Source organism: Furipterus horrens, unplaced genomic scaffold (assembly GCF_987537825.1).
Source record: "Furipterus horrens unplaced genomic scaffold, mFurHor1.1.pri manual_scaffold_3, whole genome shotgun sequence".
Classification (NCBI taxonomy): Eukaryota; Metazoa; Chordata; class Mammalia; order Chiroptera; family Furipteridae; genus Furipterus; species Furipterus horrens.
The window spans coordinates 161,911,156-161,932,674 of NW_028327173.1; positions in this window are offsets into that span (position 1 = coordinate 161,911,156).

Consider the following 21,519-nt stretch of genomic DNA (forward strand, 5'->3'; position numbering starts at 1 on the left):
AACAGGCTGCCTGTACTGAAAAACACCTAAGGCTCCTCCCCTTACAATGTAACAGGTGCAACAGCTCTACCTAAGTTACAGAGGAGAACAAACACAGGAGCTTATTAAGATGAGGAGACAGAGAAGTATGACCCAAAAGAGGGAACGAATAAAAGTTCCAGTGGGAGAACTAAGCAATGAGGAGGTAACCAAACTAACAGACATAGAGTTCAAAACACTGGTGATAAAGATGCTCACAGGCTTGACAGATATGCTTAAGTACAGCAAACACATAAGAAAAGAAGTGAAGGCTATACCAAATGAAATGAAGGAAAAGCCACACAAAACCAATGGTGAAGGGAAGGAAACCAGGGTTCAAGTCAATGATTTGGACCATAAAGAAGAAATAAACAGTCAACCAGTACAGAATGAGGAAACAAGAATTTTAAAAAATGAGGAGAGGCTTTGGAACCTCTGAGACAACTTTAAACATGCCAACTTTCGAATCATAAGGGTGCCAAAAGGAAAAGAGGAAAAACAAGAAATTGAAAGCTTATGTGAAAAAACAATGAAAGAAAACTTCCCAGATTTGCTGAAGGAAATAGACAAACAAGTCCAGGAAGCACAGAGAGTCCCAAACAAGTTAGACCCAAAGAGGACCACACCAAGACACATCATCATTAAAATGCCAAAGGTTCAAGATAAAGAGAGAATCTGAAAAGCAGCAAGAGAAAAGCAAAGAGTTTCCTACAAAGGGGTGCCTATAAGACTATCAGCAGATTTCTCAAAAGAAACTTCGCAGGCATAAGGGACTGGCAAGAAATATTCAATGTGATGAAGAGCAAGGACCTACAACCAAGACTACTCTGTCCAGCAAAGCTATCATTTAGAATGGAAGGGCAGATAAAGTGCTTCCCAGACAAGATAAAGCTAAAGGAGTTCTCACCAAGCCATTATTATATGAAATGTTAAAGGGACTTATTTAAGAAAAAGAAGATCAAAACTATGAACATTAAAATGACAACAAACTCACAACTATCAGCAACTGAATTTAAAAATTAAAAACAAGACTTCTGGCCAAGATGGAGGCTTAGACTGACATGCTCAGTCTCCCTCTACAACTAGAAAGGAATACAACTACCTCAAAACAAAAGGTAACTAGAAATTCCAGAAAATAAAACTACACGGAAGCCCAACATATGAAGTTATAAACCAGCAGTGCTCGTCAGACAGGTAGGAAGAGTGAAATCGGGCGGTGCTGTTTGCGGTAGCAGCAGAGACAGCAGCAGGGGGAGCAACCCCAGCTGCAGTTGAGCCCTGGCAGCTCCCAACCCCAATGCTGGGAAAGGAAGCCCCCGCATTGCCTCGGACAGTGAGGCTCAGAGGGTGGGAGGACAGATCCTGGTCTCCCAGCGAAGAATAACAGCAGGAATCCATCTTGGACCCCCACCCCACACAAAGTGCCACAGCGCCACGAAAAAGGTTGCTGATCGCCACCGGTCGCTGGGTAGTGATGAGTATACGAGCTCTGCCCCCTATAGCCTGCCCAATAAGCAAAGCAAAACACAAATCTGTCAAAATGAGGCAGACAACTATAGAAATCCTGGTGACACAGCTCACCAGGCAGCAGATGAAGAATTTGACAGATGAACAAATAAGAAACCTGTCAGAGGCTTAATTCAGAGCTATAGTCATTAGGTGGCTTACAGAATTAACAAAAGATTTGGAACAAGACGAGAAAGGATTGAAAGCCACTCATACTGAAAAGAATGAAAACACATACGAGACAAGTGGTGAGAAAATAAAATCCAGAGATCAAATCAACAAACCGGAACATAGGGAAGGAACAAACAGTCAACCAGTGTGGAAAGAGGAAACAGAAAGCAAGGAAAGTGAGGAGAGGATCAGAAACCTCTGGGACAGCTATAAGAGATTGAACATACGGATTATAGGATTGCCAGAGGGTGAAGAAGAAGAACTAGAAATTGAAAATTATGTGAAAAAGTAATGAAGCAGAACTTCCCGAACTTGGGGAAGGAAATAGACTTACAGGTCCAGGAAGCACAGAGAGTTCCAGAAAAACTGGACCCAGGGAGAACCACTCCAAAACACATTATAATCAAATTGTCAAAAATTAAAAATAAAGAGAGAATCTTAAAAGCAGCAAGAGAGAAGAAAAGAATCATGTACAAAGGGGTCCCAATTAGACTATCAGCTGAGTTCTCAAGGGAGACCCTGCAGGCAAGAAGGGACTGGCAAGAAATATTCAAAATAATGAAAATCAAAAACCTACAGCCACGAATACACTATCCAGCAAAACTGTCATTCAGAATAGAAGGGCAGAGAAAGTGCTTCGAGGGCAAAATAAAACTGAAAGAGTTCATTAGATCCAAACCACTATTATATGAGGTGTTAAAGGGTCTGGTTTAGAAAAAGGAGGATCAAAACCATGAACATTAAAATGAAAATTGCGTCACAAGAACCAACAACAGAAGCTAGGGAATCAAAACAAAGGCAAACTAAGTAGGAAACGAGAGTGGAAAAAGAACTATAGGTATGGGGAACATACTGGGGGGAGGTCAGCAGGGAGGGAGAATGGGGGAAAGGGAGGGAGATAGTACAGGAATTAAGAAGCATAGTAGGAGGGAATGGAATAGACAGGAAGAGGTTGAGAAGAACTATATGCACAACCAATGGACATGGGCTAAAAGGGGGGGACAACTGGAGGGAGGGGAGCCACCGGCTGGAGGGGAGCAGAGAGAAGGGAAATTGGGACAACTATAACAATATAATCAAGAAAATATATTTTAAAAAAATTAAAAACAAAATCCAACTAAATAAACCAGAATAGGAACAGAATCATAGGTATAGAGATCATTTGGAGGGTTATCATCTGGGAGGGGGGAGGAGGAGAAATAGGAAAATGGTGCAGAGATTAAGAAGCATAATTGGTTGGTACAAAATAGGCAGGGGGAAGTTAAGAATAATATAGGAAAGGGTGAAACCAAAGAGCTTATATGCATGACCCATGGACATGAACAAAGGTGGGTGGGATTGCTGGAGGGAAGTGGGATACTGGGCATAGGGGAGCAAAGGGGGAAAAAATTGGGGACTACTGTAACATAATCAATAAAATATACTTAAAAAAGAAAACCATAAGCACTACATGACAAAAGGTAGGGATTAATTTTTCAATGTCCCACATTAGGGGGAAAAAAAGGCTTCTTTGGAGGAAGGTGTGCAAGGCATGTCACACCTGTCCAAAGCCCTTTTGCCCACAATACTTAGTTTGGGCTGGGGGGAATATTTTAGGTTTCCCCTCTCTCAGACCTCTCGGCCCTTTCTGTCAAAGCCATTAGGACAGAAAAGAGACACCAGTTTTAAAGTGAAGCCCACAGACCACCCCATACCCACCACCCAACCACTTAGTTCAGCCAAATTATTTTTTCAAGTAGATTTCCCACTTCTTACTCTCTCTTTTCTCCTTCTAGCACCCCTGTGATGTGAATGTTGGAACTCTTGAAGCTGTCCCAGAAACTGTTTATACTAGCCTCTATTTTTTGGATTATTTTTTCTTCTTGTTTTTCTGATTGAATGTTTTTTGCTTCCTTGTGTTCCAAATCATTTATTTGATTCTGGGCTTCATCCACTCTCCTGTTGTCTCCCTGTAAGTTATTCTTTATTTCAATTAGTGTATCCTTTGTTTCTGACTGGATCTTTTTAGGCTGTTGAGATCCTCACTAAGTTCCTTGAGCATCCTTATAACTAGTGTTTTGAACTCTGCATCTGATAGATTGCTTATCTCCATTTCATTTAGTTCTTTTTCTGGAGTTTTAATCTCTTCTTTCATTTGGGCCATATTTATTTGTCTCCTCATTTTGGCAGCCTCTCTGTGTTTGTTTCCATGTATTAAGTGGAGCTGCTATGACTCCCTGTCTTGGTAGTGTGGCCTAATGTAGCAGGTGTCATGTAGGTTCCAATGGCACAGTCTACCCTATCACCCAAGCTGGGTACTCAGTGTGTGCCCTTCATGTGGGCTGAGTACATCCTCCTCTTGTAGTTGATTCTTGGTTGGTGTTGGCAGATCAATGGGAGAGAATTATCCAGACCAGTCAGCTGCAAGGACTGGCTGTGACCACTGACCACCAAACTCTCTACCCTCTGTGTAGGATCAGCTGTGCAGGAGAAGGGCGGTGGTGCTCTGATGTGGTCTATAGCTGTCCACTGGGTGTGCTGGCCCTAGGGTTTTCCAGGTGGTGCAGACCAAAGTCAGCCCCCACCTGTGTTTCTCCCAGGGCCATGCTGTCTGTGCTATAAAGCAATCTGAGATGGCTGCTACTTGTGCTTGGCTTAGAGATTTCCAGGCAAAGCCAAGCTGTGAATTTAAGCTGGCTGCTGATAGTGCTGGGCCTTGTGCTCACTGAGGCCAGCTGTTGCTTTTTCAAAAGGATTTAGGAAATTGTGAAGATGAGACATGACCAGTCATTCATATGTAAAAGCCACTGTTAACAGCTGTAAGTTAGGTGGGATGGGGACTCAGGGGGTTTCAGGGTGGGGAAAACAGTGTTAGCCAGGTTGATGGAGTCTCATATATGGCACCTGCCTTCAAACTCTGTGGCTCTGTGTGTGTAGGTTCAGAAAAGGGGTAATGGCTTCTGCCTGTCTTCTATCTGGGAGAAAGTTTCCTCTAGCTCTTGCCTTGATGCCAGACACTTCAACCCTCTCTGTATGCCACTGGTGCCTTTCGAGCTGCTACAAGCTGCTACCCCGGTGCTGGAGCTCAGAGGAGTGAGCCAGAGTAAATCTGTGTATGGGTTTTTTAAGAGGAACTGTTTTGGATTCCAGAAGTTTCTTCCACTGACTCAATCCCTGCTAGTTTTTGAAGCCAGAAATTATGGGGACTTACCTTCCTCACACTGGAACCCTGGAGTTGGTTCCTGGTGTGAGGCTGGAACTCCTCGCTCCTGAGATATCCCTCTTAAAATTTTATGTACCACATGTGGATGTGGGGCCAGCTGTTCTGAATCTCCACCCCTCCTACCAGTCTGGATGGATGTGGTTTCTTTAATTCCATAGTTGTCAGACTTCCATTCAACTTGATTTATGATGGTTCTGAGTGATGGTTTTTCTATAATTTAGTTGTAATTTTGATATGGTTTTGCAAGGAGGTGAGCTGTGTTTACCTATTAGAAGTCTTTAACATTCATAACCTGGTTTCCAGTAGGTGGGACCATTGATATATGAATGAAGTGCTCAGATGATCTTACCTTTGTGGAGAACTTCTTCACATGTTATCTTTTTTAATAATCACAATAAGCCCACAGGTAAATATTATAATCACAACAAAGTTATGGAAGGGGAACTGAGGCTATGAGAAGTGATGTATCTAGAGCATAGTAGAACCAAGTCTAATAGAATCTGGTGTCCTGACCTTGGTCCTGACCAAGGACATCAGTATGCACAAGTGCCCTGTATCTAAAGGAAGTTGTCAGAATTTTTTTTTTTTCTTTACTGGAACACATAGTATGGAAAACATACAAGAACACCTGGACTTGTACATATAATTTCAAATAACACAATATCTGATTTGAAGATCAATACCTCTATGGAAGTATGGCAGTATACCACTTAGCTCTCCTGCAAGAGGACCTGCCAGAGGAGCAGAGTGGTCTGACAGCCCCACTTAGTGCTCTGTGGCCCCGCCACCCTGTTGCTGTCAAGGCCTCACTTTCCCCAGGGTGCCTCTGGCCAGGGGCTGAGCACCATCATGGGGTGCAGTACTGGCTGATGCTGCTTCCAATAGGCACCTTGGAGATCTGATGACTTTTTCTACCCAATTCTTCCTTGCATCTTTCTTTTCACAGGTGTCAGACCTGCACTGTGGTCTGAAGGCCCTCCCTGCCATCTCCTGCCTCCTCCTTCTTTCTCCTTCACAGACATTTCTCCCATAAATCTCTTGTCTGTTCAAGCTCATCTTGGCATCTGCCCCAGAGGATCCATGCTGACCTAATTTCTAATCTAAATAGTTTTGTTTCACTTCTTTACAGAAGGACTACATTATTGCTTTATTATTTATTATTTCTTTGGACTCAAAAAAGGAAAAGAAAAAAGTGTTTTTTCTCAGCTATTTCTGTCAAACTTTTGGCCTCATTAATAGTCCATTTAAGCAAAAACATAGAGGGAACTTCTAGAATTTTACTCGGATTAACTGAAGTGAGGTTTTGGCCTGAGTTCTGGCAACAGCCTTTTCTTTTAGTGGTTTCTAATCTGCTTTCACCGGTCCTCGTCAAAGATGAACCTCCGCTGCTTTGTTCCTTGGCTGTGATCTCAGGCTCAGAATTAATCAGAGCTGTCGATGCATATTCAAAACTATACAAGCAGTTCTGGAAGGTCGCTGGGAGCGCTGAAGGCAGCCAGGGGAGTCTGAACTAGCACTGTCCAATCAAAACATGATGCAAGCCACATATGGAAGTGTAAACTTTCCAGTAAAATTCACTTAGAGTATATGTTTTATTTAACTTAATATATCCAAAATGTTATCATATCAACATGTGATCATATCTAAACATTATGGATGAGCTATTTGTCACTTTTTTTCACTTGTTCGGACAACTTATATTTTAAGTGCTCAGTAGGCACATATGCTAAATGGCTACCATGCTGGGCAGTGCAGGTCTGGGCACTCCCCAGTCTGAGAAGCAATGTTGGGATGTGGAGCAGCTGAGAGGCGGTTCTTCTCACCACTCCCCAAAATTGTTTCTACATCCCCACCTACACCCACCCCTGTTTGGAATTTGCCAAAGCACCACCCAAAGGGATTTATATTCAGGACTTTTTTTTGTTTGTTTGCTAGGAAAGAGAAAATATTCATTTTGAAATAAAATAGTCTAGGGATTGAGATATCAGCTCCCACAATTATTTTAAATAAATCTTTGTAGCTAGAGAATCAAGTGTACAAAAAAATGAGGTTATTTTCTTCCTTAAAACATGTCTGATTCTACTTGAAGCTGCTAGATTTCTTCTGCCCCCCCACAAATCCCCAAAGCCTTCTGCCACTTCACCTCCCAATTTACACCCAAGCAGAGACCACCAATCATGCCCTTGACTACTATAAAAAAGCACTATGATACTACAATTTTTAAAAACTGAAAACATAATTTAATACTGACTTCACAGGAGACAAATATACATTTGCCTGCATATTTGCTCACTTAATATTTAACTTTACATTATCATCTTTATTTTACAGTTTAAAGAAAATGAGTTTCAGAAAGCTAAGTAACAAGCTCAATGACACATTGCTCATTATTCCACATCTTTTTCGAAGTTGGGAGAAAAAGCATGTGGGGTGAGGCTGCTGGCTGCGCCTTCACTCAACCAAGGTGGCTCCACTTTCTGTTTCACTTACTGACTCTTCATATAAAATTTGGTTGGAAGAAAGTGTTCCAGAGTTTGTTTTATGTTAAGGCTTCAAAGACTTTGATCCTTCATTCTCTTACTTCTCAGAGTTGTGGGTTTAGCATAGGCATCGCCTGAGAGCTGGTTGGAAATGTAGGTTATCAGGCCCCACTCCAGGTGATTCATGTGCTCAGTAAAGTTTAAGAAACTGGGCAACCTGGGGTTTTAGCCCCATGATCTGTCCTTATGAATCTCTCTCTCTCTCTCTCTCTCTCTCTCTCTCTCTCTCTCTCTCTCTATCTCTCTCTCTCTCTCTCACACACACACACACACACACACACACACACTCAGTGTGTTTTAATGAGTAATTAGCTCATCATGAAACCATAGCAAATTCTGGCATTTGAGAAACACAAGTCAGGGAATGCAGCCCTGAGCATCTCCTTTTGCTTGTTTGTTTTTCTAAGTATATTTTATTGATTTTGCTATTATGGTTGTCCCAATTTTTCCCCTTTGCCCCTCTCTACCCAGTACCCAGCATTCCTCCAAGCAATCCCCCCTGAGTTCATGTCCATGGGTCATGCATGTAAGTTCTTTGGCTTCTCCATTTCAGCTGTGACCCTGGTGGAGCTCATGGATTCTGAGTCACAGCCCCAGCACTTCCCTCCCCACAACTCCTGCCATGGCTGTGTCTCCTGGAGCCCCAGAAGTACTGCCATTTAGTAGACGCTTCATTAATGTGCAGTTGCCTTAGTGGTTAGCAGAACGAGCCCTGGAGCCAAAATGAGTGGATTTAAATCCCAAGTACACTACTCTCTGCTCTGTGGTCTTGGGAAATTTTCTAAATTTCTTCATTCCTCAGTTGCTTCATCCGAAAAATGGTGATAATAATGGAACACATGCTTAAATGAGCTAACATGCATAAAACATTTAGAATAGCTCTTGGCACATAGTGCTTTTATATAACCAATATAAAAAGCAATCAATCTCTGCATATTTGAAAATATTTTTAATATAAGGATAATAAAAATATGACATTTTTGTTAAACAGTTTTCTATTTCTGGCACAAGTGAAACTTTAATCTGTTATGTGTGGATTATAAGAAGGGTTCAAAATATGTTTGCTGAATGACTGAACACATGCATAAGTAGATAATCAGTTGGAGGAGGAGGATGTGATGTCCACAGAAGCTCAGAATTCAGCATTCTCCTTCAAGTGGCGGAATCTCCAGTCCTCCCTGTGTGCGTACCATGGCTTCCTTTTGTTATCTGTTTTTCCCTCCTGGATGTTCACCTCAGAGCATTTCATGAACCGTTTGAGCGTAACCTCAGTAAATGCTTTCCATAATTGAAGATTCCAAACCTACCGTCAGCAAAGCTATTAGCCCAAGCAAAAACAAACAAACAAACAAAAAAGCTAAGCTTTTGTATTTAATATTTATATAAAGTCAGGGAATTGGAATACAGAATGAGGCAAGAAGAAAAGAAATTAATGTTAAAAATAAGGCTGTGCATATTTTGCTGGAGCACTGATACCACTTTATTAAAAGGAGTATTTATTATTTCTTCTTTTCTTCTGTAAGTGGCTCTGGTCAAATTCCACTTTCAATTCCCTCTAATGAACCCATGATGACCAAGATGAGGACACTCCCTCTTCTGCAAAATGTCTCAGGTTTCGGAGATCATGCTCCTTGCTCTCAGATGTGATTTGGAGTAGGGATGCGGGGATATTCTCTCTCCTGTGTATACAACTCATTCTGAACCATATGCTCAGAGAAGTTCTCCAAAGAAAAGAAGTGGTGGTCCCTGACCCTATTCTCCGTATTTCCTGAGAAAATGCAAAGTAGAAGATCCCTCAAAAATGAGGTGAGGGCTTATTGCTGAGAACAAAGGGAAGACTGAACAAGGGACTTGTCAGGGCTGAAGTTTTTAGTTCTATTTGTTGCAAGCATGACTGCCCCCAGCAGAAAAAAATGATGGCCACATCTGGGGTCCATCTGGGGAGAGTGGAGAGGCTTTCTGGAGCTCACATCTGAGAACCGGTACCATCTAGATTGGCATGGCCACAGAGAGAGAGCTTGGCTTGTGCCAGGAAGTCTTGGAAAGTCAAGGATGTGACACAAGATACACTGGCCCTGAAGCTGGGGAAATGTCTCCAATCCACCTTATTGACTGTGACTTACTAAGTGGGAAGCAACTTTAAGGGACATATGTCTTTGTCATCTGAATAGCCTCAGCCTCTAGTACTAGATACAAACTAGATGCCCTGAATGCTTTTGAGTAAATGAATCTATTAACATGGGAAAACACTGAAAGTTAGGACATAAGCACTTAAAGGATAGATTGCCCAAGTGAGTCTGGGGTCTCAGGAACCAAAACTGAGTGCAGGTGGGCTGACCCTTGACAATGAGTTTTAAAGGAAGGGAGCTTGAAGCTGTGTCCTCTGCAAACACCCAGCAGCGGGAGCTCAGAGTGAAATGGGAAGAGTAGAGAGAAACCCCAAGGCCATTGTGTGAGGAGAGAGCCTTCCTGCAGCATGTAAGGCAAGCCAGCAGACAGGGATGGAGCCACATGTGCTAGCAGAGCTGCTATTGCTGTCTGTTTGCTGTGACCCAAAATGCTGCAGCAGGAGTGGCCTGGGCTGCCCCTGGGGGGGGGGGGGGTATCACGCAAAATTAAACCCTAACACAAGTGAGAGTTCTGCCTGGCCTGCCCTGATTGTGTGTGTAACCAAGCTCCTTCACGGTCACAGGTTTCTACTCACTCAAAGGTTGTATTCTTAACATTTCTACCTTGTAGTTTCTTCCCTTGCGCAGGTTCTCATCCAGGCCTCATACACTCCCTAAGTTCACATTTCCTACTCGATCCCACTGAACACCTACTGCTTGCTGCCTTTGCCCACTCCCTGAGCTATATCCTCCATGTAGAGATGAAGCCAGGGAGTGCTGTGGGCACATACCCTTCCTGCCTCTGCTGTGGGCTGCACGGGTGAGTTCTCTGGCTCTGGCCCTCCCTGCTGGTGGCAGGAATTAGTGATAATGTGACATATCATAAACTCTATGATCAACCTCATGCTGGTGAACATGGCCTAGAGAAGGTAAAGCTCTTGAAGAAACACACAAGGTGCAGCAGCAGTGAATTCTCTATGCATAGTGGTAGGGAGAATCCTTAGTGCTGCAAAGAAGCAGTCTCTATTTGGATCAATGACGAGCTCTGTATCATCTTTCTTTACATCAAGCCCAGGCCTTCTGTCTGTTGGAGGCTCTAAAACACAAGCCAGACGAGGACCAAGATGAGGCAAGAAGAGGTGGGCTGTGATAGTTTCAAATGAGATCAATGTTGCTAAGTGACTCAGGATAAAGTAGCAGGTGCTAAACTGAAAGCAACTGAGATCATCAAAGGGAAGCATCACTCCAAGCAATATTTCCTTTCTTTAAACATTTTTCTGTTTGATTTCATATAAAAATGGTATAATTGCAACCAGGCATACCTTTCCAATGTTGACGAGTTGGGCTTTTTGAACCAATGGGAACTTTCTCATCAAGAGGAAGGAGAAAGCAAAGCCACAGCAGGGATGACACCAGGCTTGGCAATGTCATATGTCCATCCAAGCCTCTGCTCCCAACTCTCACCAATGCCGCCAACCACCCCAAACTCCAGGACCAGAGTTTGGGTTGATAGATCCCTTTGTTTTGGTGGAGAGAGCAAGGTGTTCTAGGTTTTGTTTTCTTTTCTTATTCATTTTTTATCAATAAAGTGATTCATACTCATTGTAACAACGGAAGCAAATGCTGATATATATCCTTCCTTAAACACATATGGAAGGTGTTTGTTTTCTTAAAAGTATGATTATCTATACAAACTACTTTGCGTCTTAGGTTTTCCATTTAACATATATGATGAGCACTCCTCCAGGTAATGCATGTAGATCTAATTCTTTTAAATAGCTCTCCATGGTGTAAATGAGCATACTTTATTTCATTGTTTCCAATTTAATAAATATTCAAATTACTTTCTGGTGTTTTTTGGTTTGTTTGACTTTCGTTTGGGCCACTGTACACATTACTGCATTAAACATCTTTGTAGATGTATTCTTACAAATGGATCTTTTATTTCTGAGGAAAACATGTATAGAAAAGGCCTTGCTTAGAAATGGTGATGTGTTCTTTTAAAAATAAATGTTACCAAATTACTTTCCAAAATTAGAATGCTACCTACCCAAATGCAAAAATATGAAAATGTCAGTCTTCCCACATCTTCATCAGCAATCTCATTTTATTGTGACTTTTGATGTTTTCTAAAGAATATGTGTTCAGGGGAAAAATAATAGGATGGATTACCTCTTGACCTCAGCCCTCATCACATCAGATTCCAGGGTAGCTATACTTTTGCCCGAACCCACAGAGTATGTGGTACCAAGACTGAGCCCTAATGTAAACCATGGACTATGGGGGATTATGATGGGGCAATGTAGGTCTGCCAAGTGTAACACATGTATCTTCTGATGTGGGACCTTGATGATGGGGAAGGCTATGCGTGGGGGTGCCGGCGGTATATGGGAAATCTCTATACCTTCCCCTCAATTTTGCTGTGAACCTAAAACTTCTTTTAAAAAAATAAACTCCTGTGTAAAAAAGAGCAATTGGAGCACAAATTTTGTGATGGACACTGTGACACACCCCACAGATCCTTCTTCCGGACTGAAGGCCTCTTCCCTCGGCTGCTGAGAGTGACGCAGAGGACAGCCCTCCGCGGGCAGACGCTCAGGAACTGCCTCAGCTGAACGAAGAGTCCCTTCCCCAAGGTCACGTCACAGTCCCGATTGATACAGAGGTATAAAGACCCGGCTCTCCTGTCTCCACTCGGGACAGTTCTGAAGGGCCATCCGTCTTCATAACTGCCCACAGGGTCACCGGTGTGACTTCCCCTGAGACTCCACACCAGCCAGACCGCTCTCTGCGAGTCCCGCTCCCTTCCCAAGGACGTTCCTAGTAAACGTCCCACGTGCTAGTCTCTGTCTCAGAGCCTGCTCCCCAGAGGACCCACACAGGCACTATCCATTTTAAAAAAAAATCATATGATTTCACTCGTATGTGGAATCTAATGAACAAATTGAACTAACAAGCAAAATAGAGACAGATTCATAGAGCAGGGTGACAGCTAAGGGGGCGGGATTATTTAGAGGGTAGAGGGATTGAGCAAAAAGGAAAAAGGACTCCTGGACATGGGCAACAGTGTGTGGGACTCAGGGAAGGGGGGTCTAAGGGGACTAAATGGTAATGGAAAAATACAATCAAAATGAATTAATTTAAAAAAACAAAAATTGTTACATCCAAAATAAAGTCACATGCAATATTCAGAGTTTCTCACTTACAGAATTTATAACAAAGTTCTTTAGATTCTGGAGGGCTGATTTCCCCATTTGACAGCCCCCTCTCACACACACGACAATAATTTTACCTTCCCAAGGATTGTGTTGCTTATCATTACTGTAAAAGAAAGTTGAAGAAATGGATAATTCACCAGAACTCCTTTTAGTTTTTGCCCATTAAGTAAAAATTGGTTATCACTTGGTTCTTTTAATTGGCATTTCCCAGCTAATGAGGTTGAGAATGTCTGCAGGTGTTTATCAGCCAGGTGGTTTCCTCTTCTGTGAATTGTCTCTTTGTATACTTTTGCCCATTTTTCTTTTTGTTTCTCCTGTCTTTTTCATAATAATTGGTAATACATTTTAGGATATATGTTGTCTGGCTTGATTTATGTGACTTTCCTCACTTTCAGAGATAACATTTTATGTGTTTATTTTTGAGGGGTTATTTTAGTTTTGGTTTTAAAAATTCATACATACAGAAACATATAAGTCTTAGTCCATTTGGGCTGCTATAACAAAATACCACAGACTGAGTGGCATATAAACAACAGAAAAGTATTCTCACAGTTCTGCCAGGAGAGTTCAAGATCTAGACACCAGCAGATCGGATGTGTGGTGAGGCCTGCTTCCTGCTTCCTGCTTCCTAGACAGCTGTCTTTTCACTGAATCCTAATATGGCCAAAGAGACAAGGAATTTCTCTGGGGGATCCCTTTTATGAGGGCACTAATCCCATTTATCAGGACTTCACGGTCTACCATCTCCCAAAGGCCTCCCCTCCAAACACCAACACATTGAGGACTAGGTTGCAACATATGAATTGAGGGCAGGAGGTAGTACAGAACAAGACAAACATTCCATCTGTAGCAGTAACAATTACTTAAAATTTCTCCTCTTAGGGTCACCAATTTGAAATTTTTCATTTTCCCTTGTAATTTTTCCATGCCCAATTTTCACAATGGAGATAATCTTATATCAGATTTCATATATAGTTTTGAATTATTGTTTTGTCATACAATATTCTATCCTAAGCATTTTCCTAGGTAGTTAAAAGCCTTAATAAACATCATTTAAATGGTTGCCTAATAGTTTATCAACTAGATAAACCATTATTTGATGTAATCCCTTCTATAATGCTAGCCATGTGGATCATTTCCATTTCTCGCTATTACAGATAATACTATGATGAGCTTTCCATGCAGAAATATCCGTTTGTATTTCATATTATTTTCTAAATATATTCTCAAGAGTGGAACTGAGTTAAAAGTAAAACATTTAAAGGCTCTTGTTATATATCTCAATTTGTTTTTGGGGAGCCATTTGCAAACCAATGTTTTACATCTGAAGAGAAATACAGTAACTCCCCCCTTATTCATGGAGTACGTTCCAAGACCCCGGTTGATGCCTGAAACTACAGATAGTTGTGAACTCTCAATATACTATGTTCTTTCCTTTATATACCTACCTATGATAAAGTTTAAGTTATAAATTAGAAAAAGTAAGAAGTTAACAATAATAATAAAATAAGACAATTGTAACAATAAAAGTTATGTGAATGTGGTCTCTTTTTCAAAATACATTAGTGTACTGTGTTTGCCTTTTCAATTAAAGGAAGCACATCACGGCTTCTCTTTGGCGTATCTGAATTGCCAACATCACTACTCTCATAAGCTGAGGTCATTGTGAAGTAAAATAAGGGTGAACTTGGACACAAGCACCGCGATTCTGCAACAGTTGATCTGATAACCCAGACAGTTACTAAGCGATGAATGGGTGTGGCCAGACACAGCATGGATATGCGAGATGAAGGGGTGATTCATGTTCCAGGCAGGAGGGAGGAGGATGGTGAGAAATTTCATCACACAGAACAGCATGCAATTTAAAACTTATGAATTGTTCATTTCTAGAATTTTTCATTTAATATTATTGGACCTAAGTGAAACCACAGAAGGTGAAACTGTGGATAAGGAGGGACTACTGTACTGCAGTGAAAACATCACGCTCAAATGTAGGCCAAGCATCATGGTTCCAACCAATTATCAGGGTATTCCTTTCAATTAAGGAAACATTTATTACACCAACCGCTTACATGCGACTCTTTTAGGCAAAGGGTTTAGGAGAAAGATAAACAATAATTGATTAACTATAATATCAAGTGTGAAACCATTAAGTCAGCATTTTCGGGGTGGGGGGTGGCGTGGTGAAACAATGTCTCCAGGAAGATAACCTAGACAACCTGTTTAAACCTCACCCCTTTCCTTCCTCAACTATAAAACAGTTAAAAGTGATCATGAGGAGGCAAAATATAACAATTATGAGAGCATTTAAAAGAGCAAATTGTCTTTGAAGTATCAGCATCTATTATGTTTTCAAAATTCAAAATAAAAGCTTTTGTAGTTCCTCCTCTCTGAACAAATTTTGATGTCTCTAGGGGCTAGGGAGCAAAGGACGGTAGTGCATTGATTTACTCTTTGTTACTCTTTAAAAGGCATGCCTTAAAGCCATGTGACAGGAGAGCTTTCTGGCTTTGTTATGTCACTGGAGAGGCTGGCTTTGGCTAGCAGCAAACACATTTCTTATGCTTCTGTGGTTTTGAAAGTTAGAGCGAGTCTGGTAGAAGACTGGGTGGGAAAGTTTCTTCAGGGTTTACACGGGCTCTACCCCATCACTTACAGACCTCCGAGCCCTCAGAAGTCGCCTTGCCCTCCATCATCTACAAAGGGGCCGCTTGGGAAGCAGATTCTAACACAATGGGGGAAAGTCAGCCAGGCTCCTGGACAAATGAAGCTCAAAAGATATTCTAGCAGAGGTTTTCAGAAAGGCACTTCTATTTTATAAGCCTTTTTTAAAAAACCTGCAGAATTGTTTTTTATCCAACATCTGTTGGATGGAGAAAATATACTACTCCTTTAAGAGCCTACCTGCAAAGTAAGGGAAGCCTTACCCTGGGTGTTCATTTAGGCACACCTGGATGCCAACCCAGACAGGCCACACCTTCATTCCGAGGTGCTCAGGGAAGAGAAATGAAAAGACCACACTCCCCATTACCTATCGCCCCTCACCCTTGCCAGCCAGTCATGTAACAGCCCTGGAGAGCAACACAAGGCATCCTGCCCCACTCACCCCCAAATGTCCATCCTCACTGGCACCCCCACATGGGCAGACAGTCCTTGTGCCAGGGTGACAAGGTGCCGCACAGGAGCGGCTTCCTCTGCAGTCCCCTCACTGGCTTCCCCTGCCGACACCCAAGGACCCTCCGCTGCCGCCAGCAATAATACCCCAAGGCACCTGCCTCCTCAGGAGCAAAGCCCAGCTCCTCACGCTGGATGTCTCCCACTGACTGTCACCAACCACTGGGCAGTGTCACCCCCAGCTCTGCTCTCCCCTCAGGCTTCCGTCTCCTCACTGTTCCCTAAGGATCCTTTCTACCCTGTGCTCTGAGAGCCCCGCACCTGCCTGTGCTTGACAGAGGATTCTGGAAATTCCCAGGATGCCCTCATTATAGCTCAGTTCCTGTTTTGTGAGTCTCAGCCCTGTGGGAAACACATGGAGGCTTGCCTGCGCTCCCACCTGGGGGCAGTGGGTAGAGTCAGCACAAGCCCAAAGGGCAGCCTCCCTGAATAGAAGCCCTTGATAGATGGAAAATAATAACCACATGAGTAAGAGCTACCATTTTCAGAGACAGTTCCCTATTTGTCCATATCCATCATCTCCTTGATTCCTCAGCATCATTCAGTGAGAAAGAAAGACAGGCAGGTGCACTGGCTCCGCTTTCCAGACCAGGAATGGAAAGCTGGCAGAAGCTGAGTGCGTGGCCACAGCAGAACCCACAGCTTGGCAGCTGTTGGTATCTTAGGCCTCTTCGGCTTTAGCAGTGGAGAGCAAACTCTGGCGGGAGCAGGAGGCCTCGTTAGTGTCGCTGTCCCTAATGGCATCCACATCAGTATCTGCACTCACACTGGTGGCCATTCGGTCCTGGTGTCAGTATTAGTCCTTCACGGGGACCAGCAGTGGGTGCACTCACAGCTAGAAATCCCAGTGCTGGCCTGTCTTGCCTTCTGTTCTCCATGGACACTGGAGATGACTTGGGCACTGATGACAAGGACAAAGGCTCCTGAGTTCTGTTGAATGAGGGACGGGAATGAGATGACTGTGCCCCCTCCTGGGACCTGATAGAGGAGCAATCACACAGGTGAAGTTTAAGCACAACCCCAAGGTCCTTCACATGGAGGCAGGGCTACAGCAAGGCACAGGGTAGGAAATTCTGCCGGGGACGAGGCCAGCAGCGCAGGTTCTGAACGACATTATAGTTAAATAAGGGGTTGGCCCTACAAAAATGAGTCACCGCTAGGGTTCTGGGGGCTCTCCTCAGTCCCAGGACCCAGGCAGGGATCCTTTCCCTTGCCCAACACACCACACCTCACACACATACAACACACACCCCATGTACACACACTATACACACACTCTGCGCAAAGGCTCTGACAGCCGGCTGCTCAGAGCTCCCCCACAGAGCAGCGTGGGGCTTGTTAGCTGAGCCAGAGTGAGTGCAAGGCTTGCTCCCCAGCTTCAGCTAGCCTCAGGGGGACCAGCGAGAGTTCTGTTTCTCAGGGAGATCCTACATCACCTGGACACCTCTTTGTGACAGGAAACCAAAGCCTCGGGCTTCCCAAAGTATCAACAGGCCGGCTCTTGATGGCACCTTTTAGCCTGTGGTCACATCCTAGGGTACAGAGGCCTTTTGTGGGTAACAGGACCCAAGGTGCCTGAGTCACCTTCAGTATCAAGTGTCTTTCCAGAAAGAGCCAGCCCCTTCTTTCATCTCACGTCACCAGCACACAGTGGGAGGACTGGAGGGCGTAGCAGAGATTCACATCTCTGGAATGTTCCACCACAGGAGGCAGTACAAAGACACCGGTTTCCTCTTCTCATGTTATTTCCTGACAAAAAAGAAAGCAGCATCTAGGGAGCTAGAGTCTGAAAAGAATGCACATTCCCCTCCATTGGCACCACTCTGATCTCCAGGACAGCCCAGGGAGGCACCCGAGCTACACGGTGGGTGGGCTGGAGTCCTTTCCAGTTCCTCACCTTCCTTCCTGCTTTGGGGGCAGTGATTCTCGCACCTGCCTGGAAACACACACACACACACACACACACACACACACACACGTTCCTGACGCACATGCAAGATTAAGGTCAGGCACCGGCTAAACCTGCATCATCAGAAATGCAAGCTTCTCATGCTCGCATTTTGCACCATTGGACAGAGTACCAGACCCTTCCCATTGGAAGATGCCCATGAGCTCATCTACCTTCACCACGTCAGAGGAAATTTCGGCCTCAGTTCCTCCAAGTGCGATCCTCTTACCTGCTGCAGCAGAATCACCGGTGAGCAGATTCCTCAGGTCCTTCCCCAAATTTGCTGATTCAAGACATGTAGTGGAAAGGTCCAGGAACCTGCATTTCAAACAGACTCTCCAGGAGATCAAGAATCTGATACTGTCCTAGAAGTACATCTGGTTCATGCTGCTCTGAGTTCATAACAACAACAGCAGCAGCTACAACATCGAGGAGAGGTCAATCCAAGAGACCCAGGGACTCAACTCTTCCTCCTTTAGGGGCTTAGCAAAAGCTGGCTCAGCAGGTTTGAACAAACCAGGAGAGAACTCTGTCTCCAGCCACAGAGTATGGAAAGATTTCCCCTTCTAACAAGGCCATCCTTCAACCAGGAAGCTCATGGACCCTCAAATGTCCCCTGCCCTTCTGTCCCTAAAATAAGGCTATGTCACTCTACTAGAGCTCTGTCCATGGTGTGAACAGTCCTGGTAGGTCCAGCCCAAACACACCTCTCATTGTATTATTGATTCCACAAACATCAATTGAAGAAGTTCTGGGCCAGACACTGTGCTAGGTACCAGCAATATGATGATGAAAGAAAGAAAAAAAAAAAAAAAAGGTATGGCACTCAAATGTGGGTCTCCAGATAGAAGAAACTGAGAACTTGCTCCTCTCTCCTGAGGATTAGAGATTAAATGGGGACGGCCTTCAGATTTGGCCAAAAGTAGGATTACTCCCTCCCCGGTATGAGGTGGAAAAGGAAAGAGTCCCTCTCCAGAGTGGCCTTGAAGGGGACGCCAGGGAACACATCCTTCACGTAGCCCTAGAAATGTGTCCCTTGACCTTCTGTGTCATGTCAACTTCACATAGGAAGTTGCATAGGGAATGGCCGACGATTTGAAAGCTCAGATGTGCCCACTTTCCTGAGGACCTGCCAGCCACAGAGCAGCCATCTGGAGACACAATCTCTTGCCATACATATTCCACAGAGTTGGGGGCAGGTCCACCCAGAACTATGTGCCTGCCTTGGGCGATGTCATGGCAATTCCTATTACACACACACACACACACACACACACACACACACACACCTGATAAAGGGATCCTGCATACTCCTCCACCACTACTCCTCCCCCAGCCCCATGCCCCAGCTGGATTAGTTAGGCTTCTGCCCAGAGTGCCTGCTCTGGCAGCATGCCCTGAGGAGTGGCCTCTGTCTGTGCCCCTCGCTAGGGTCTGGAGTCCTAGCTCTGAGCTGCTGATTGCAGCCTGCTCCCTAGGTGACTCTGGCCCTAGTCTAGTCCCCACCAAGGCCCTAACTAGTGATGACAAGGACTTTGGAGCTACAACGGCAAGTCCACCACTATCTCAGTGTTACTTTGGACAATTTCCTTAATCTCTCTCAGCTCCAATTTCCATATATGTAACATGAGAAAAATAATACCTTCCTCGAAGGTTGCATTGTATACTAGAGATAACATAAACAACAAGCACCACGGTTAATAACGGTGGCTATTGCCATCACTCCCTGTGTGCCCTCAGTCCTCCAAAGGGCCCATTCATTCAGCCCAATACTTGTTGAGCACCTACTCTGTGCCAGGCACTAAAAAGAAAATGTAAACAAGACAAAATCCCTCATGGAACTTAGACCCATAACAAGAGATACTGTGCCTGTATGAGTTGCTAAGGCCGCCATAAAAGCACTACGCACTGGATGGCTTAAGCAACGGAAGTGTATCGTCTCACTGTTCTGGAGGCTGGAAGGCCAAGATCAAGGAGTGAGCAGGGCTGGCTCCTTCTGAGGGCTGTCCCACGCATCTCCCCCAGTGGTGGTTTGCTGGCAGTATCTGATGCTCCTCGCATTGCAGTTGCATCACCCCAATCTCTGCCTCCCTCTCCACGTGGTGTTCTCCCTGGGTCTCAAGTTTCCCTTTTTATAAGGATATCAGTCATTCTGAATTAAGGCCCACTCTCATGATGTCATTACAACTTGATTACCTCTGTAAAGACTCCATTTCTCAATAAGGCCACCTTCTGAGGTACTGGAGTTAGGACTTCAACTTACCTCTTCCTGGGGGTACATAATTCAACCCACAACGGTGCCCCTTCCCATCCAATCACTCAGCATCGTTTGACTTCTGAGTCTAACTGATTCCACACAGGCCTCCTTCCAATCCAGGTGTGCCCAGCACATTCAGTGTTCTTCAAGGCTATCTCCAAAACCATCCCTGTCTCTCTCCTCTCTGCCCTCAAGAAAGTAAATGACCTTGATGTTGGCCTTCCCCTGTCTCAAAATAAGGACTGTCTGGGGAGAGGTCATAGCCGTAACTCCCTTTCCCAGGTCTCCGACTCAGGCCACCCGTCTGACAGACACGACGCCTGATGCAAGCTCTTTGCACGTGGTCATCTCACAGAAATGGAGAAAGCATCTGTTTGTGAAATTGCCTGTCTCCTGCAGCTTAAGTTGGAAGAATGTTTACTGATTTCACCCTGGGGAGCCATAACCATCTTGGAGCGTATGTTAACAGTTACTCCATAATACCATTTATTTTTTGTATTCGAAATTACAAAGTGCTCCCTGCCCAGGATCCACCTTCAGTGGTTAACAGACTGATGGGTTCAGATTTCCCTGTCTCAGGCCTCGGGGCGACAATGTGATTTGTTCTGGTTTGCTTCCTTGGAAAACAAAAAAAAAACCAAAACCCTAAAAACAGCATCTCTTGATGTGAAAAAGCAGAAGGGACCAGACACCAGGGAAAGCCTTGTCACAAAATTTCTATACATGCCCAAATAGAAAAAAAGTCAATGACTATAAAAGAATGGCAATCATTTATTGAGTTTAAACCAAGGTTTCCTAAACATGAACTTGAGATGCATTTAAAATACAGACACCTGGATCCTGTCCACTCCCCTGACCTACTGAAAATCGGAGTCTTAATAGTAAAAGGAGAGAATCTGCATTTTTAAAGAACTCAGAGGAGACAGTGAAGCACGGCTGGGTTTGGAAAGACCTTGTTATAGAACCAAGAGGAATTCTGCCAAATCCCACATGTGTCTCTGAGGCTTCTCTTGCTCCCAGCCCTGCTGCCCTCCAGTGATCCCATGGGGCAGTGCAATCACCACCAGACCCTGGAGCAAAGGAGAAGGAGAGGAGGGAAGGGCAGAGACAGAACTCCTCACCTCGGCCAGCAGGCCAGCCACAGGGGCTGAAATCAAAAGCTGGTCACCCTCAGATAGGGGTCTCAGTCATGCCAAGGAAGGGCCATCACCAAAGTCATGGCTCACGGGCCCTCTGTCCAAAGCCATGGCTCACTGGCCCTCTGTCCACTCTGGCTGGAGCAGCCAATCATAATCCAGAATCCAGACCTGAGTCCACCACCCCTCTGCCCATGTCCATAAACTGCCAGAGAAGAAGCCGAGAGTGCAGGTCTGGGGT